The 19,105-nt window shown below is 40.9% G+C and overlaps 1 long non-coding RNA gene across 1 annotated transcript in view; it reads left to right on the top strand.

The window, feature by feature from the left end:
- Positions 1-19,105, top strand: part of LOC141414799 (uncharacterized) — a 51,296-nt gene that overhangs the window by 15,387 nt on the left and 16,804 nt on the right. The window contains exon 2 of the long non-coding RNA XR_012439667.1: positions 10,439-10,701. This is a non-coding gene — a long non-coding RNA (uncharacterized lncRNA). The remainder of the gene's footprint in view (positions 1-10,438; positions 10,702-19,105) is intronic.

Raw genomic sequence — 19,105 nt, 5'->3', positions numbered from 1 at the left:
TCAGCCATAAAGGAGAGCAAAATTATGTCATTTGCAGAAAATGGTTGGAACTTGAGATCATAATGTTAAGCAAAATAAGCCAAACTCAGAATGGTTAATACCATGTTTTCTCTTATATATGGATTGTAGGTTAAAAAAAGAAAAGGACACAAAAATAGAAGGGGGACAATTTGGGAAGAGGAGGGGACAAGTGGAAGGGGGAACAAGAGAGGGCAGTGGGGGTGTGAATATGATCCAAGTACATTATTCACATGTATGAAAATGTCATAAAAAGATTAACCATTGTAGTCTGTGCTTGGGAAATATTGGAGGCAATAGAACACTCTTACCTGATCTTTTCCATTTAATTTCTTCTTTTACTGACAAACAAAAGGAAAACTCTCCACTAAATTACTTAGGGGTAATTTAATCTGGTTCCTTCTCTGTAACAATTCCCTAAAACACAAGGCACTTACTACCCAGCTTGGACACACATGAAGGAACTGCTAGAAAGTCTCCATCTGTGTTGGTTGCTTGAAAAAACAAACTTCAGGAACGAAAAGTTAAGACTATTACAGCAATGAATTATTCTGATGATTCCTTTTTTGGCAATAGCATTTACAATGTGACCTTTTCTTAAAAATATTTTAAAAGCTAAAAAAAAAATCAAATCAAATAGTACCAAAGGATTTATAATAAAAAGCAACAGTTGCCTGTCCTTCCTGCCCCACTCCCCTGCCTCCTGTTCTGCTACTGAGGGATATCCACTTTTATCTGCTTCTGCTTTTCAATTTTAAAGCATCTCTAAGTGATGTGCATAGTCCATTCTTTGATTTATCAGCTTTAGACATGCTCTTCTGACTTTGGGCTGTGATGGATGAGGTTCTAGCTCTCTTCAGCTCTCTTTCATGTTGTAGTCTTTCCTCAGTGTCTGAAAAGCCAGGGTTTTCTGTTCGTGTGTGAGAATGAGGGGCTAGAAGTCAACAGGAGCTCTGTGTTTTGGGATGGCTATTGGAAGGCTTTGGCCATCTTGCTGTGGGCTTCTGAATTGTCAGAATATTGGGACATTTTTTTACTAAGGGTATTGACAACAGCCTTTGCTGTTCCTTTTCTCCCTGGCAGTGACATTTCCTTGGAGAAGACTTCAGTCCTCCCTATCCTCCCCTTTGCTTCTTTCCCCTCTGTCCTTTTTCCTCTCTAGTCTCTAGCCTCAGGATCAGTGCTGTTCAGTACTCTATCCAGATTTTGAATTAATCTCCTGCTCACTTTCATCACTCACTTTGTTTCCTGTCTCTGAGTCAGAACCTCTCTGGGTATAAATAGGGAGTGGTTGCAGTCCCTTTTGAGAAGGTCCTAGGAGGTCAGGACTCCCACTCTGCCACCTACTTTGCATTGTCAGCGGATTCCCTTCTGTTAGTTTTAAGTTTTCTAGAAATGGCTGAAATTCTTCCTTTGCAGAAGGATGTCTTCCATTTTCTTACTAAGGGATTTTTGCCTTTAAAAAATTAAATTTGATGGGGTCTCATGAGAGAGGGAAAATAAGGTTAATGCATGTGCTCATCTACCATTGGACAATCTTCTTTCACTTAAAATATCACTCTTATATTGTTTAATTTGTATCTTTATCATTTTTTTTAAAAGAGTATTCTACAAATTTTTGTTCTGACAAGCTCATGATGCCTTAGTCCAGTTGCAACAAGATACATTTTCCTCCAGTTGCCCCCATGCTACTTACAGTTCTGTGGTCCTATCCTGACCACTTGGTCTGAAGGTCTTCTCCCCAGCATTCTGAGTTCTTGCTTATTTTCACATGCTGTCTTGCTCACTTGATGCCATCAGCAAGTTCTCTGAGAGTCTTTGATCAGAGCAGCAAACTGAGTTTCTTTCAGCAAGCCAGAGGTTCCCCGATGGTAGAGTCTACCTCCCTGTCAAACTGGGGCATCCCTAACCTTGTGAAAGATGACATCCTAATTAAACAAAGAGGACTTTCTTCCTGCTCAGAGTGGAGTGGAGCTGTCCTACCTACTCTATCTTCTCTAGGACCAAAAGACCTATGTAGACATTTGTGAATACAAATAACAATGAATGTAGGATTGGAGACAGGGCATGAGGGGATGATGTCTTTCTGAGACAGCTCGGGCTGCCCTTCAAGGGGTCCTATACAGGTAAATGAACCAACCAGAGACCTTTCACCATACATAACAAACCTGTTGCCCTCTGAGAAAAAATAATTACTAAGTGTCCAGAAAAATGGAAGTGCTAGCATTGTTGGGATCAGGAAGGCTCATATATCTGAGTCTTTGTTTCAGTTTCTCAGAGGATTACCAATGTTTAACTGGAATCAAGTCCAGCCTTTACTGGAAGCTGTAAGTGGAAACTCAGGTTCTGGGTACATGATGACATCATGGCTGTGGGTCGGGAAAATATGGAACCAGGAGTGATATTAAGACCAAGAATGCAAAAATGGGAAGAGCTTTAATATGCAGCAATAGTATATAAGCTAAGATAGTTCTATTACAAATATATTATAGCATAACATGAACCCATTAACATTTGTTCTTTTAGAACACTTATGAGAAATGCATAAAACTTTCTGTATAGTATGATTCCATTTTAATTAAAAATCTATTACATATACAAATACTCTTCTACTTGCAGTGGGCTACATTCTGATTAACCCATTGTAAGTTGAAAATGCACTAAATACACCTACCCTGCCAGACCTCAGAGTGTAATGACACAGCACACTATAAATAATGGGTTGTTTCTCCTTGTGACTGTGTGACAGACTGGGAGCTATGGCTCACTGCTGCTCCCAGCATTGTGTGAGAAGATGATACCACGTATATCAGTTTGGGAAAAGATCAAAATTTAAAAATTTAAGTATATTTCTACTAAATGCAAATATTTTGTATCGTTGTGAAGTGGAAAAAAATCAGAATTGAACCGTTATAAGTCAGGCACCCATATTTCTATATATTACAAATTCATTTTTGGGGGGAGTAAGCACTCTGACATTGTAATGTCTTTTTCTAGTCTGAATTTTCTGTTTTCATCACTGAATATTATTTCAATGAGTTTCTCTTCTTTTGAAAATGACATGTAGTATATATGGAACATACATCATAGGTTGCAAATTCAGATTCTTACAGAATTCTGAAAGGCAATGCAAATGAGTAGAATGGACTGGGCATAAGCAAAACCAACTGTCAGAAAAGTAATCAACCTTTCTTTCATTTTTACTTGACCGTGGCATAAGAACACATAATATAAGCACGTATGATATTAGAGATTACATATTAAGTTCAAAATCGAAAAACATAACATTGGAAAAAAATATAGAAATATGTAATTATTAATTTTTTTTATTTCAGACCTCATTACTTCTTCACTTTAGAACCAGAAATGTGATACTTTTTCTTTTCTCCAACATGTCAGTGTTGAGTCTTGCATTTCATGTTGCGATGTGCTGTATAGAATTCAACCTTGAATTTTTTAACTGAGAGCAATAGTTTTATTTAGTTTCATAATGAAAAACAGCTGTTCATGGCTGAGCATGGATAGAATCTTTGTATGATGCTTTTTATATTTAGGGTAACCACTTCTGAGATATTTGTAGAATTTTGGCATTCTAAAATTGCAAATTTAGTTTTTAGGACTGAATTGTGATTCAAAAAATTTCATTTATGGCACAAGGTTAATTGAAAAAGATGAGTTTTAAAAGTTCCATGTGTGGCATAACATTAATTGAGAAAGGTAATTATTAAAAAAAAGAATCTTTTTTGGAAATCTGTCTTTAACTCGATGATTTGGGGAGAGAAGTTTAAATGATCTCTTTCATTTCTGGACATTGATTTCAGCATTGGAAAATGGGCCAGATTATTTTTTAGGCACCAAAATTTAATTAATTATTTATATTTACTGGTATATTTTCATTGGTTTTATTTATTTTTTAAATTAGGGGTTTCATTGTGATATTTATAACATGTACATAATGTACTTTGATCAAATTTACCCTGTCTGCATTATTTTTTCTTACTTGCCCTCTGCCCTCCCTTCTCCTTTGAAACAGTTTTTGGTGGGTTTCATTGTGCTATTTTCATACAGATAAATAATATATTTCTGTAATATTCATGCTCTGCCACTCTTTCCACTGGTTCCATCCTTCAAAGAGTCTCCCTTTATAATCATGTTATATTATTATTTTTATTATTTTAGGTACAGATTCTGTATTTGAGTATCTAGTTCATCAAACAAAGCATTGAACCCTGTATATTTGTAGCCATGGGTGTGACACCAGAGGCTCATGATATATTCTATTTTCACTTTGTAACACATTATTTTTTTTAGAACTTTCTGCTGAATTATTTAGCTTCCATGATTCTGCAAACTTTGCCACTTGGGTTTAAGTCTCATAACAAGGTCAATATGTTAACACTGACCATCTGAGGAACTCTGCTTCATAGCCAGGCATACTAATTTTGACCTGTCTGCTTTAAATTTTTCAAGACTTAACACACAAAGCTAAGTCATTTCCTGAAATTGTGCCTGTGACAGCCACCATGCCCAAAAGTTCTCCAATCACATTGAAGTCTCTTTGGAACCATAAATAAATATAGCTGACTGGGTGGTATTATTTAAACTGGGCTCTCATAAGTTTCCCTAGGAAATGCCACAAATGATTTAACTTTTTCACACAACCTGTCCTGTAAGTTCTCAGCCGTGTCGTCATCTAGCTGAGCAATAGTGTTTCTGTTTAGTCTTCCATTTGGAAATACTTGTTTCTATTCAAGGCATGAATTCCTGTCCTTAGTAGATACTCCTTTATGAACCCACCATTCATAAAAGGTTGCAGTGCCTGAGCATCATTCTTACCTTCCCCATAACTTCACTTCATAGTTGCATCACTTGTTTTATTTGCATTGAAAAAGAAAACATGTTGAAACGTCAGTCATTAATTTTAGATCATTAAGTTTCCATATATCAGTCATGGCTTCTTTGCTTAGATTCTTTTGATACTGACACATTTTATTTGCACATCAAACTTGGAAGAATGTTTTAACTAATGCAAAAAAATTTTATTTTTAATTTTTTTTCAAAAATGAAAACACATAGCCCTTTGATGCTCTTTGGCTTCCTCCCTTTGACTGCATTAATAGGATCAAAGTATATACCTTTTATACCTGCACCTTCAAAGGTGCACATATAGATGCTACAAACACATCTCTCTCTCTCTCTCTCTCTATATATATATATATATATATATAGTTAGTTAGTTAGTTACTTTCTTCTTAACTATATTATAAGAAAAACATAGTCCACGGTGATGATCACTGACTACTGACTGCAGCTTCAGTGATGGGAAGAGAATGGGGAATGGTAAGGTATATGGCAATAAGGAAAACTGCTCAGTTCCAGTGAACTCATCCCTTGATGAAATGTGATTCTACTCCAGCTTCTAAATTTCTAAAACTTAAAAAAGGTGTAATGTACATATAAAAAAGTGAGTCTGTTTTTAGGACCTGATTTGATGAATCTTTATGACTAGAAGAACATGGTAGAATAGTCTACAGATCAAAGAAAAAAGAGCATCAGGGCCTATAGGGTCCCCTCAGTGTTCCCTTCTAGTAGAAATCTTTTACTTTTTTAGGGAAAAGTATATGGCTTCATATGTGAACTGTATAATTTCTAATTTTTTTTCTTTGGGGACTGGGGTTTGAAATCAGGGTTTTATGTTCACAAAGAAAGTGTTGTACTGCTTGAGCCATACCTCCAGCTCATTGTATTCTGATTATTTTGGAGATAGAGTCTCACAAACTGTTTCCCTGGGCTGGCTTTGAACCTGGATTCTCCTGATCTCAGCCTCTCAAGTAGCTAGGAATACAGGAGTGAGGCACTAGCACCCATCTCAATTTCTGAGTTCTGTCAAGTAATTCAAAACATAAGAAAGATCCAGCACCACTATGGGCCAAACAAATTACATCCCTGGCCAGAGTCAGCCCAGAAACTCCTACTTGAAACCTCTGGTGTGTGTGCTGTTCTCAGTGTCTGGCAGTTTACACGGTGACGATTCTCCTCCAACTTGAAGGGTGGGCAGCCAGGTTGGCAGTTCATGATTGTATCCATGGTTTACTGGTATCTTTCTCTGGGTTTTGGAAACAGGACACTGGAATATTCTACAGCCAGGTTATGGTACGGAAGGTGGCACTGCTGGGCTCAGATCCTATTCTAAGCAGAGATAGCTGGTGCCTAGAGAGAAAGATGGAGAAATTGTGTAGAGAGAGCAGACAGAATGAGGCCATGGGAGAAGCTGCCTCGGCTCCCAAGAACTTTCTAACTTCTTGGCTCTAGCCCTTCCCAAGGTCAATATACACTAGGGACTAAGTATCTAACTATGCCAATAAGCTTCCCAAGAATTCAGGAGAAGCAATCAGGGGGAATAAATCACAGCAAATGATACCGGTGAGAGCCAATGGTTGGCTGGCAATTTGGCAGGGGTCTCCATGTGAGAGGTCTGTTTACCACAGAGCCAGCTGGTAAGTGAGCTGGGAGAGGGGTACAGAGAACTGGCAGGCAAGCACAAGGAAGTTCCCTCGGTGAGCTCATAATAGAGTTCTGGTTTAAGAAATATGGAGATTGGATTATTTTTCCCAAGTCTTTACTCCTTCCTTCTAAAAGAATTATTATGTCTATGCTCTTTGTAATATGATTAGCACCTACTGTACTGGAATAGGTGGGACAAATATTCCCATTTCTTCAACTGTGGGCCTGGCCAGCAGACTTATTTTGGCCAATGGTATATGAATGGACTTGACAATGGGCTAGTTGACATCTTGAGAATCATGGGAAGTTTCCATGGAACCTTGGGCTTCTTCCATCCATAATGAGAGGAACCTAAAAGTAGCTGCTGCTCTTAGAAGAGAAACATGGAATTGACCATACCTGACCCAGTGTTTGAGTCAAAGCCCCTCAACCAATCTTACAGACTGTGAGTGTAAAAAATAAATGTTTATTTTATAAGCCACCAAGATTTGGGGATTGTTTGTTCTGTAGTATTATCATAGAAACAGCTAATTAATACAGAGGAAAACTGAATCCTAGGCAAAATTAGTGAGTAGGAGCCAAGGCAGAGAGGAGACTGATTGTAATGGAATTTTCTCAGCCTGGAGAGGGGAAGGGCGAGCTCAGACTCAGAGGCAACCTGAGCAGCAATGTGGATTCTTAGAGGTCATTCCAGGGGGCACCAGATCCATGCATGATTAGAAGAGGGAAATGAGAGTGGTCTGGGGGAAATACATGTCACCTCATTGATCATCTGGCTTGAAGGAAAATCAGGAGGAACATAGAAGTCAAGCAGTTGTAACTGAGTTGGTGACATTATTTTAGTGACTATGCTTGCTCAGACTTTATACCTTCTCCAGCTTGGTTAGCAGTGACCCACAATTTGTGGGCATTGGTGGATTTGACTGCAAGGATGGAGAAAGGAACAGTAGAAAACAAAAGATGGAAGAGGGTATACCCATACCTCAGTGCCCAAATATTCATTGCTCATATGTGTGTGTGTGTGTGTGTGTGTGTGTGTGTGTGTGTGTGTGTGTGTGAGAGAGAGAGAGAGAGAGATCATTTCTTCTAAATGTGGTGATTAGTGTCTACCTGCTTGTTGTTTTGACCTGGGGAGAGTTTGAGGCTGGGAGATGGATACTTCTGATTGTTTCACTTACCTTCTTGCAACTTTTTGCATGGAAAGAAGCCTGTGAAACCATAGAGTCATAGGATAACTAGATGAGCAGGGCACAGTGTGGTGGCCAGTGACTTGTGTTGCCATGGTGGGGGAGGCTGGGCAGGAGCACAGACAGAGGGTGTTTCTGATTTTCCTTCTTGAAATTCCTTTCCCCACAGGCTTCCCAGCTCAGGAAGCTCTTGTCATCTCCTCATTGAGGCTGATGAGGATGAGAGTTCTGTTGGGAGGCATTTCCACTTAATCAAGGCCAGTCATACCCAAGCTCTAGGATTAGAGTGAGATCTGCAGATCTGCACAGTTGCTCGGGCAGCCTGTTTTCTGTCTTCACTACCTTGTTATCTGGCCCTTCTCTGAATTCCTGTAGCTTTTCCAGGACTTAAACAGTGAGATTAACAGCTATCATTTTTGGAATGCCTACCATATGCTAGGCTCTCTAGTGAATCTTTTACAAATATTATTGATAATAACAACAGCAAACATAACTAATATTTATTAAGTATTTACTATGTGCCAGGCACTGTGCCAAGCCTGGTTCATGTATTAACTCATTGAGAATCCTCATGGTGATGTAGTGTTAGTTTTACATACAAGTAATAAATGGTGCAATTAGGGTTTGGGTGTGGATTGTTCTGACTTCAGGGCCTCTGCTTTTTTCATCAGTGATGCACTCTTGCTTAGTTTTGCTCACTTGCCATGCCAGCACACTGTCCAGTTGCCCAAGATAGGCTGGGGCAGATGCAAAGGACTGGGACGTGAAATTAGACCAGGAGGATGAACACAGAGTGGTGGCTGTCCCCACAGAAGTCCAGGGAGTAGTTCATAATGGAGGCAGGAATAATAAGATCAACAGGAAACACGGTGAGGCTCCGAAAGGCAGGATGAACAGAAAAAGGGACAACCTGGAAACTGTTAGCTACCCTGTCAGGCAGAAGGCGTGCCAGCAGGGAGCAGACTCAGGGTATTGGAGAGGGTCAGTAGGACAGTAAGATCCTGGAGCTAATAGAGTTGGCAGGAGGACAACTCATAGTTCTGGCTCTTTCCTTCACCAACTGCTGGGAAAGCTACTTACCTCTTTTGAGCCTCAGTTTCTTTATATGTAAAATGGGGATAATAATACTATCTCCTTCATAGGTGGAAACAACTAACTGAGATAACCATGAAGCACCAGCGGAGTTGTGTGGTTCTGAGGAAGTTCCACGCACAGAATGCTGCATTTCTAAGACAGCGAGTGTCTTGGGCACGTGGCTACAGATAGCACCAGAATATCAGCATTCAAAGCAGAATAAAGTATCTGATGAACAACATCGTGAAATTCCTTCTGACTGAGAGCAGTATTTAACTGAAGGGGAATTAAGTGACCTCAGTCTCATACCAAGGATGGTGGCTGAACCAGGGAGATCAAGAAGTATACTTCTCTTTTCTTCAGTGGCTTTTGAAACCATCTGTCCCTGTCCAGCTGAAAGACCCTTGAGCAGGGCTTTGACTTATAGTCTGATGCCCTTTCTGTGATAGGCCACTCTGGTAAATAAGCACCTGACAAAATAGGTACAACCATGTCCACGGCACATGCACTCTTGAGGTTTTAAAACCTTTTTGCAAATTCTTTGACATTCCTCCTATCAAAAGATAGCACTGAATGAGTCTTCCCTTCTATATGGACCAGCCTTAGTGACTTGTTTCTTATGAGAAGAATGTGATGAAAGTGCTGCTGTGTATCTTCCAGGGCTGGTTGGAAAAGGTGAGACAGCTTCTGTCCAGCTCTGGCTCTCTGGATGCGTGCCTGGGAACCAGGCAAGGAGGAGGCTCAGGCTACACAGAGAGGCCACCTGAAGTTCTGGACTAATAGCCCTAGCTAAGGTCCTTGCTGACAGCCAATACCAATGGCCAGACAAATGAACGAGTGAGACTTCAGGGGATTAAACACACCCTTTAAGCTGCTCCTGCTGACACCAAGTGTCTAAATTGCTAACTCATGAGCATTCATGTTGCTTTTAGTCATGGAGTTGTGGCTTGTTACTCAGCATTGAATAAATGGAACATGCACATACATAACAGCGCACACAAGAGAAGTGTTGAACACAGTTCCAAGAACTTGTGTTCTGGAATCAGATGCTCGATTCTCAAATTTTAGCTCTGCTGGCAAGTTCGTAACCTCTTGAGACTGTTTTGTCCTCTGTGAGATAGTGATAATAACCACATTAATTTCACGGGTGTTAGTTTGGTAGAATTGTCATAACAAAATAACACAGATTATGGCTTAAATAACAGAAATGTATTTATCCTGGAGGCTGGAAGTCCAAAATCAAGGTGTCAGCAGGGTTGGTTTCTTCTGAGGCCCCTCTCCTCACCTTGCAGATGGCCACCTTCTCTCTGTGTCCTCACATGGGCTTTCCTCTGGTGTGTGTAGAAATTTGTGTCCAAATTTTCTTTTTATAATGATGCCTGCCATATTGTTTTAGAGCTTACTGTGGGTAGGACCTCATTTTTGCTTAGCCACTTCCGTAAAGTCCCAAGGTAGTAGAGGTTTAGGACTTTAACGTGTGAATTTGAGAGAGGGAGACACACACAATGCAGACTATAACAGTTGTTATGAAGACTGAATGAAGTAAAACAAACATAACGAGTAGGCCAACGGTGAACCAAGGTAAATACTTAATGAGTAATGATTATTATTATTACATATGTGACACTCAAATGACCCAAATTACTCTTTTTTAGCAAGAAGAGTAAAACTGCTCTTTATGCCCCAGAAGAAATCTCACCTGGTTGGCAAGAGGCAGCCAGCTCTCTATGAAGCACAGAAGGACTCTCTGACCCCAGCCCGGCCCCAGCTTTGTGATGGTGGTAAGAGAGGGGCTGAGTTGTTGCTGCTGCTGGGAGAGAGAAGCTTTATTTCTTGACCCTCCAGAGATGGCTGCTTCTTTGGGGACCCCTAGAGGGGCTTGCACTTAAGCCTGGGAGGACATTCCAGAGTGACCCAGGTAAGGGAGGCCTATAACAGCATAGAAACCAGAATTTGCTATCTGAAATTGCCTGTGTTCTCCAGAACTGACCCTTGGAGTTGTTCCCACTGGAGGCAATTTGGAAAAGGTATTTTAGAGAGAAAGTCCCGAGATTCAGAAAACCTTTCTGCCAAGTCCTTTGTTTTCCTAATGTTGCCGCAGTGTCTGGAGCTGAAGTTTTAAAATGGCATTTTCCTGGAAAGGATTTTTTTGGTCTTTTTTGGAAATGTCTCATGTAAATTAAGATCACCAGTGGGCCGCTGGGTCTGCTCTCTCCTGGGCAAGCTTGGGAAATGGTAGGTGGGGGAGGGGCAGTTGGGTGGGAAAAAGAACAAAAACAGAATTGGAGGGAAAGCAGGACCTGACAAAGAGGCCAGCATTTCTGGATGTGAAATAGGCTCAGGACTCAGTTTTATTCCGATGGGCAGACATCATGGGAGGGAAGGAGGGAGGGAAAGAAGGAGGGGAGGAGCCCTGGAGCTCTGCTGTGGGAATGTCCCCTGAGAGCCCATTGGCAGCAGCATTCAGCTTCCATCCATCACATAAATGGACCTGTCCCTGGGCCTGCTGTGTCCTTCACTCCCTGGTCTCACTTGGGGCCATGTCTTTTCCACTGGATTAGATTTCCTTCCTGAAGAGAGGGATAGCATGTAGCATTCATTCTAGAGGCTCCAAGAAGGTTGTGCTGTGTCTCTCCAGGGAACTGGAGGGTCCTCAAGGACCCTGTCCTCCTCCATCTAAGAATTCCTGGGACTGGGGACCTCATTCTCTTCCTTCTTGCTATCCCAGAACCCAGTGTGTGAAAGGAGCCTGGTTTATGGGCAGACTGCCTCTCCTGCCTCTCACAGACAAATGTGCTGCCTGGAAGTCCTTCCATGAGCCACTCAATCACAGCCTCTCTTCTGGCCCAGGACTAGGGTAATGATTGTGGCCAAGTGGAATATCTGTGGCAGGAAAGCTTTTGGAAGCTCTTTGCAGAGCTGGTATCCATCCTTTTGGCTTCTCTGTTACTCTCCTGGCCGTTTCTCATCTTGCTCTGGCCTCTCTGTCCCAGTCTCGGGTCTCCTGGTTTGTGTGACCTTGGATCTCAGAATAGGGTAAGGGCCCAAAGATGTGAGGTCTTTTAAAAAAATCCCTACTCTTTTTGGTAGTGGAAGTTGAACTCCGAGCCTCATACTTGCAGGTGTTATGCTGCTTGAGCCATGCTCCCAGTCCTTTTTGCTTTAGTTTTTTGTGTGTGTGTTGCGGCGGGGATAGGATCTCATGTTTTTGCTGGCTGGTCTGGACCTTGGACCTCCTGTTTATGCTTCTCACATAGCTGAGATGACAGGCATGCATCATCACACTCAACTTAATTGGTTAAGAAGAGGTCTTGCTAATTTTTTTTTTTTTTTGCTCAGGTTGTCCTCAAACTGAGATCCTCCTAATTTCCACCTCCTGATTTCCAACTTGGATTACAGGTGTGAGTCACTGCACTTGAGTGATAGTTAACTTTGGCTTAGCATTCTACAATGATAGTTGTTTTCTTTTAGCACAGAGAAATTATTCTATTGTCCTTTGTTTGATAGCGCCAAGTCTGCTGTCTGTTTTTTCTTATTGGTTATCTTTCTTTTCTTCCTGGTGCAGAATGGTGTTCTGCAGTTTCTAAAAATGAGCCTAGGGGCAATTTTATATGTGCTCAGGATTCTATATGATTCTTTAATTGAAGATTTATGTTTGTGATTGATGTAAGAAATTCTCAGCCATTATCTCTGAATACTACTTCCCTTTCTTTCCTTCTCTCCAATTTCTCCCTCTAGTACTCATGTTAGACTTACATTGGATCTTCATATTCTATCTTTCATGCATTCTTTCTGTATCTCTCTCTCTCAGTGCTGGGGATTGAACACAGGGCCTTTGGATGCTAGGCAGGTGCTCTACCATGAGCTACCCCCAGCGTTATTTTCCCTCTCTCAACTGTTCTATGCTATAATCTTGATAATTTTACAAGGTTAATGTTGGTTCATTAAGTCTCTTCCCAGTTTTGTTTAGTCTGTTGTTTTATTGTTTTGTTTTGTGGTTCTGGGAATTGAACTCAGGGCCTCGTGCATGGGAAGCATATGTATACTTTACCACTGAGACACTCTCTCTAATCTTCTGTTTAATACCTCCTGACTATATTTTTTATTTCTAGAAGCTATAGGAGTTTCCTTTTCAAATTCACCTCTTTTTTTTTTGGTGGTGCTGGAGTTTGAACTCAGGACCTTTCATTTGCTAAGTAAATGCTGCTCTACCACATGAACCATGCCCCCACTTTTTTTTTAAACAGAATTTTATTTGTTCCTTATGGTTTTATATTTCTTTTATTTATTTAACACTTAAAAGCATATGTTGTAATTTCTTTCAGATTGTTGTTTGATTTTAAATTCTTGAGGTGATAAGCCTCTTACTAGTCTTGTGGTATTCCTCATCGTGGTTTGTTTCTTCATGGGCTTTGTAATTTTTTATTATGAATTCATCTTTATCTGCACCTCCCCATGGGATAGGGAGGATTCCCTGTAGAGAAGTTTTCCATTGTTCTTCCATGTGTCCAAGGGGACAGTTAAGGACTAATTTTTTTTTGAGACAAGGTCTTGTTATGTACCCAAGGCTAGTCTCAAAGTCATGATCCTCCTGCTTCAGACTCCTGAGTGTGGGAATTATAGGCATGTGACACCACACCCAGCTCAAGGACCAATTTTTAAATTAACTTTTTGTTTGGATTCCAAATCCAGGTACAATGGTTAATTTTATTTGTTAACTTGGCCAGGCCATAATACCCAGTTTTTGGTTAAACACCTGTCTAGATGTTGCTATGAACATATTTTTAAAGACATAAATTAACATTTAATTTGAGTAAAGCAAATTACTATCCATCATGTGGGTGAGTTTCAGCCAATCAGTTGCAGGCCTTAAGAGAAAATAAAGGAATTCTGCCTCTAGACTGCCTTTGGATTTGAGCTGTAACATCAACACTTTCCTGGGTCTCCAGCTTCCTGGCTTATCCTGAAAAATTTGAACTTGTCAGTCACCATAATTGCATAAGCTAATTTCTCTCTCTCGCTCTCTCCCTGGACATGCATCCTATTGGTCCTATTTCTTGGGGGTACATTCATCAATACACTGGGTAGGCAGTGTAAATTTGTAGAACACGCTTGTTTTTGGAGCTAATTTGAGGTTTTGTTTCTTAGGGATGGTTTGGTTTTCTTATCTGCAATTTTGGAAAGAGACAAGTATCACTGAGGCTTCTCTGGGTACATGATTGGAACTTAAATTGAAGCAGTTGTCCTTCCAGAGTCTCTACTTGGTGCTTCTGGATTCTCTATCTCAGGATCCCAAGTGCTGTCCTTGATTCTTATGTGGGCATCAACACTCCTGCCTCTAGAGGACTTAGACTTGTGTAATATGTTCTTGGACTATCAAGGTATCAGCTGTAGTTTTCCATTCTGACTAGAATTTCCTTCTTTTTATTTCTTGCACCTAGAGATTTTACTTTATTTTTACGAGCTCAAGTACATCTGTGAAAACATTTTTTTCCCTGACGTATTGCCAGCATTTGTATGAGCTTGTAGACGGAGTGGGAGTTCACATTAGCTCACTCTGCATTATTGCATTATTGCTGGAACCTGAAAATGAACAGCCCTTCGCGTCATTGAAGACAGCTCTCAGGTTCCTCCCTGAGTCTTTTCTACCCAATCCCCCCCCACACACTGAGGGGTCTCCTCCTGATTGTGTATCTCTTCTACCATTCTTCTTTGTTCATGTCCTTCTCTTTTTTTCTGTGGGACTGGGGTTTGAACTCAGGGCTTCACACTTGAAGGCACGTGCTCTACAGCTTGAGCCACACCTCTGCTCCTCATATTCTTCTTAAAGAGTAGGACTCCATCCAGAGCTGGCATCTCAGCTATGGCCACACAAAGAGGTCAGAGGCCATTGTCACTCCATGATCTGGATACCCCACTCCTCTCCAGAGATCTGAGGTTCAAGAAACTCTTTGGGTTAAAATATCACTGTTTGGCTGCCCTCCCACATACACACACACACAGAACTGTCCAAAGAGGCTGGGAGGTTGTCAAAGGGTCACTAGGACTGGAGGGAATCCAGGCAAATGAGATACAGCCCTACTTATGCAGTCCTGTGGTGACATTCTGCAGCCCTTTATCAGGACCATGTGTAGAGGTAGAGAGCTACAGGAGCCTACCATAGTGTGTTCTTAATATAGTTAGACAGTTATTTGCATTTGGGCTACCTTTCTTTGCAGGCTTTGAATTTTCTAGGCTATTGTGTAAGCACCTTAGCTCTCTGATGAAAAACTTTGCTGTATTCTGTTTGGTGTGGGTTTTTTTTGCGATAAGCTTGGATTTTATAACTCCGGGTCTTTTGTAGAAAGCTGGGAGCAGAGACCTGTAGTCTGATGGAGATAGTTGCTAAGGGATCATTCTTGTCATGCAGACCACTTATCACTTCGAACTCAGAGGAAGAGGGACAAATCAGGTTGAAAAAAACTTGCCATGTGACCTTTTCCAAATCCCTTCACCTCTCTTGAGTCTTGATTTTTCTATCTGTAGATAGAAGTGTTTGACTTTACTCCCCTGCCTCAAATGATCTGAGCTCTGATTCCTCTGGTTGAGAAAAAAGTTGTGATGTAGGGTCATGCTACCAGGACTATGGAGCATATCTTTCTTATCTTGTAGCTACAGGTTTCAGAATGGCAGTGTTAATTCTTGAAATAATAATAGCAAACTTTTATATGGTGCTCACAATGGGTGTGACACTGTTTGAGGCAGTTTCTAAGCCTGGATTACTTAATCTTCACAATATCTCCATGAGCAAGGTACAATTAGTACCTTCACGCTGAAGATAAGAAAACAAAGACACAAAGAAGTCAAGTACCTTGACTGAGGTCACACAACTGGAATACACAAGGGCTTGGCCATCTGACTTCAGAGTTAGCATTGTTAGTCCACAGACTTGAGAGGAGTTTGGTGAGTTCAGAAAACCCTTGATAAAAGGAAGGCTAAGGAGGAGTAAGCATGCAGTGGGGATGTGACTTGGTCTTGATGGGAAGTTTCTCAGCACAGAATGTACTGGCTGAGCTGAGATCTGGCAATGAGAAGGCCTTAACTAGAGGAAATGGGAGGAGGAGAAAGACTGGTGGATGGAGGGATCTGAATATGTTTAGTGAATGCAGTGAGAACTAGATGGTGTCTATGGACAATCATCCTCAGAGTGAGGGAGAGTGGAGTACAATAAGGTTGGGCAGGTGGGAAGGGGTGGGCTTCTGCAGGTTCTTTGTATCTCTCTTTCAGGGCATTGCAACCTTAGCACTATTGATGTTTGGGTTGGTTAAGTCTTTGTTGTGGATGCTGCCCTGTGCCTTCTAGGATGTTTAGCAGCTTCTCTGACCTCCACCCAGTAGATGGACTGGTAATTTGCCCTGAATTGTGACACCAATAATGTCTCCTGATGTTGCCAAATGTCCCTGTGGGAAGAGAAGGAGTTTGTCTCCAGTTGTGTATCCCTGAGCAAGATATTTTACTTTCTTGGAGTCTGTTCTTTCATATTGTCTAGAAGATGACCCAAGTCATGAAGTCACTTTTTAGACATAAGTACTGACTTAAGTCTCCTCTAACCAGGTCACTAGCAGGTAGGACCAGGAAGGTAGATATACCATCCCAGAGTCCTTCCTTGGCAACTGAAGTGTCATCACCGTCATCAGCATAGAAAACACTGGAACTAACACACTAAACTAGAATATGACAAACAAAGAAGTGCATTGGGTTCAGAGCAAAATAAAGGTTTTCTTTACAACAAGGTGCTCTAGCGTTTCAGCTCAATGATATTTTCCCAGCTTGCTCAGTCCTCTTTCTCCCAAAACCAACGTCACTGCACAGCTCTTAACAAAGCAGGCCTTTTACAGAGAAAATGCCCTTAAATCAAGAAGAATAGAAACAAGATACTTGGCACTAATGGTAATAATAACCAGACTCCTGTGAAGGGCTAAAATACTGCTCCTTTAGTCACTGATTGTTATGGGAATTCATAGTTTTCAAACTCAATATCGAGTCCTTCTGGAACTTTTTTGTGAAGTGTTTTCTGCAGCTGCAAAGTAGCCCAGAGAGAAGGAGAAAGTATTTTGTGTAACACATTTCTCCTATCACCAGGAATACAAAGTTCTAGGTGGTCTGCTTGTTTGAATATTTTTCAAAATGTTATAGAGAAGTAGCAAATGCTATAGTCTGGCCTACTGAGAAATCTTTGAAGGATGTCTTATCTGGGCCTTTGTCTTTTTGTTGTAGAAATTCTGATTTCCTTTGCCCTCAACCTGCAAGATTTCCAAAGAAGGGTGTAATGCCAGAAGATTATCTACAAAAGCAAAGTTGTTCATTAGCCTTTTTTACATTTCCTGGTCTGTTCCCCTCCGATCTGCTATGGCCCATGACCTCTTATAGAAAGGCTTGGTCTGGCTGGTGGCCACCCTTTCAAAAGACCAGAAATCCCTGCTTAGAAAGCCACCTTGTGTAGAGATCATTCAGGGCCAATTGTGGCTCTGAAGAGGACCCTGAGCTCTTTGCTCAGGCCATAACTAACATCTAATTCTCCATCTTTCCTGATAAATGATCACTACTGCTGTTTCACATTGAAAAAGGACACAGAATGTCAACTCAAAGTTAGAGGTGAACTAAAGGCAAAAAGCCCAAGATGTTAGCAACTGCAGAAATAGTATTTATTGAGGTACGAATTTATTTATAGATAATTCATACCTAACATAGGACTGTTTTGTTATTTAATTATTATACAGTCTCTAAGAGGTAAATACTATTATCATACTCACTTTACAGATAAGAAAACTAGGCCTTAGAGAAATTATTTTCTCAAGGTCACATAACTTCTAAGTGTTAGAGCCAGGTCATTCAAAGTCCGTGTTACCTTGTGCTCTCTGCTTTTTGCTGCTTCTCTCGACCCTTTTAAAGACTATGAATAAACTTGATGGGGGCTCTTGGTGTTCCCAGAGAACACCTTTGGGACACATGGAAGTCTTGAGAAGACCAGATCTTAAATAGTTCTGAAAAAGCTGATCTTATACAGGGCTTTTAGGCTGTGCTGGGATGGACACATTCTCTGCTCTCTGTTTAAAACATACTAATATTCAAAGGCTTTATAGCCATAACTATCACTTTCATTGATCAAACTTATCATCATCTTTAGGAATGTATTTATAAAGACAGTATGGACTCTTCTCCATTGGCAACATGGTAAACTAAGGTGGTGTCTTTTCTTCGGTTTCCTTATTTGTCAACGAGGAATTTGAGTGGCTTGATCTCTAGTCTTTTTTGCTTTTCTATTTGGGTGTACACATATACACATAACTGTGAAGCCCACTTAAAGGCCTGGTATTCCCCTACATGAGGCATCAGATTCCATGTGGTCAATAATGATGCCTGAGGATTTGCAATTCCAGTCATCTAAGCAACTGACCTCCTTTGTTTTGGAAGATGCTGTTTACACACAATAGCCAGCCCTCACTCCCCCAGGATTTATAACCAGTGACAACTATAAACCAAAACCAACTTGCTTGCCCACAGGGAGTTGCTGCCCTCTCTGGGGAGAGCATTAGAGTTAGGTTTTCCACTCTATGGGCTAAAGAAGGAGCTAAACCTAGTCCCTGTCTTGCTGACCACAGCTGAGATGGCCACAGGAAGACTTGTTACTAGAATCATCATACCAGGGAATGAGTTTTCTTAGGGCAAAGTTGCCATGGAGAAGGCCCAAGGGAGGAAAGCTCATGCATCCTAGAGTGAAGGGAACCTAGAAGGATTGTTTATCCTGGTTAAGTTCTGGGAGCCCCAGGAAATGCCCTGTCCCAGAAAGTTGCCTTCTCATAGACCTGTCACAACTGATGTCACATGCAGGCAAAGAAGGATCCAGGGGGAGGAGGGATGGGCTTCACTGGATACATTCATACATATGGGAGATACATTGTTACAGTATAGGAAGAATCAGTATTACTGTACCATTAATACTGATACATAGAGGTAAAATAAAAAAGAGAAAAACTTAGTAGAATAATCTAATATTAATATGAGTTAAAATTATGGCATCTCAACTTTAACTGACTTGTGAAGATTGAAAAAGGTTATTGTAGGCTGGTGACAAGATTCAAGTGGTAGAACACTTGCCTAGCAAGAGCAAGGCTATTGTGGGGTTTAGAGCAGGAATTAGTTAGCAAAGTACAGCCTGAGGGCCCGATATAACCCATTGGTCTGTTTCTAAAAATAGTTCATTGGACCATCCATCCATGCACTTATGATTTACCAGTAGCTGCTTTTGTGCTACCACGGCAGTGTTGAGGACTTGCAACAAA

The sequence above is a fragment of the Castor canadensis genome, chromosome 12 (genome assembly GCF_047511655.1).
Source record: "Castor canadensis chromosome 12, mCasCan1.hap1v2, whole genome shotgun sequence".
Classification (NCBI taxonomy): domain Eukaryota; kingdom Metazoa; phylum Chordata; class Mammalia; order Rodentia; family Castoridae; genus Castor; species Castor canadensis.
This window is presented reverse-complemented; position numbering and strand designations above follow the sequence as displayed.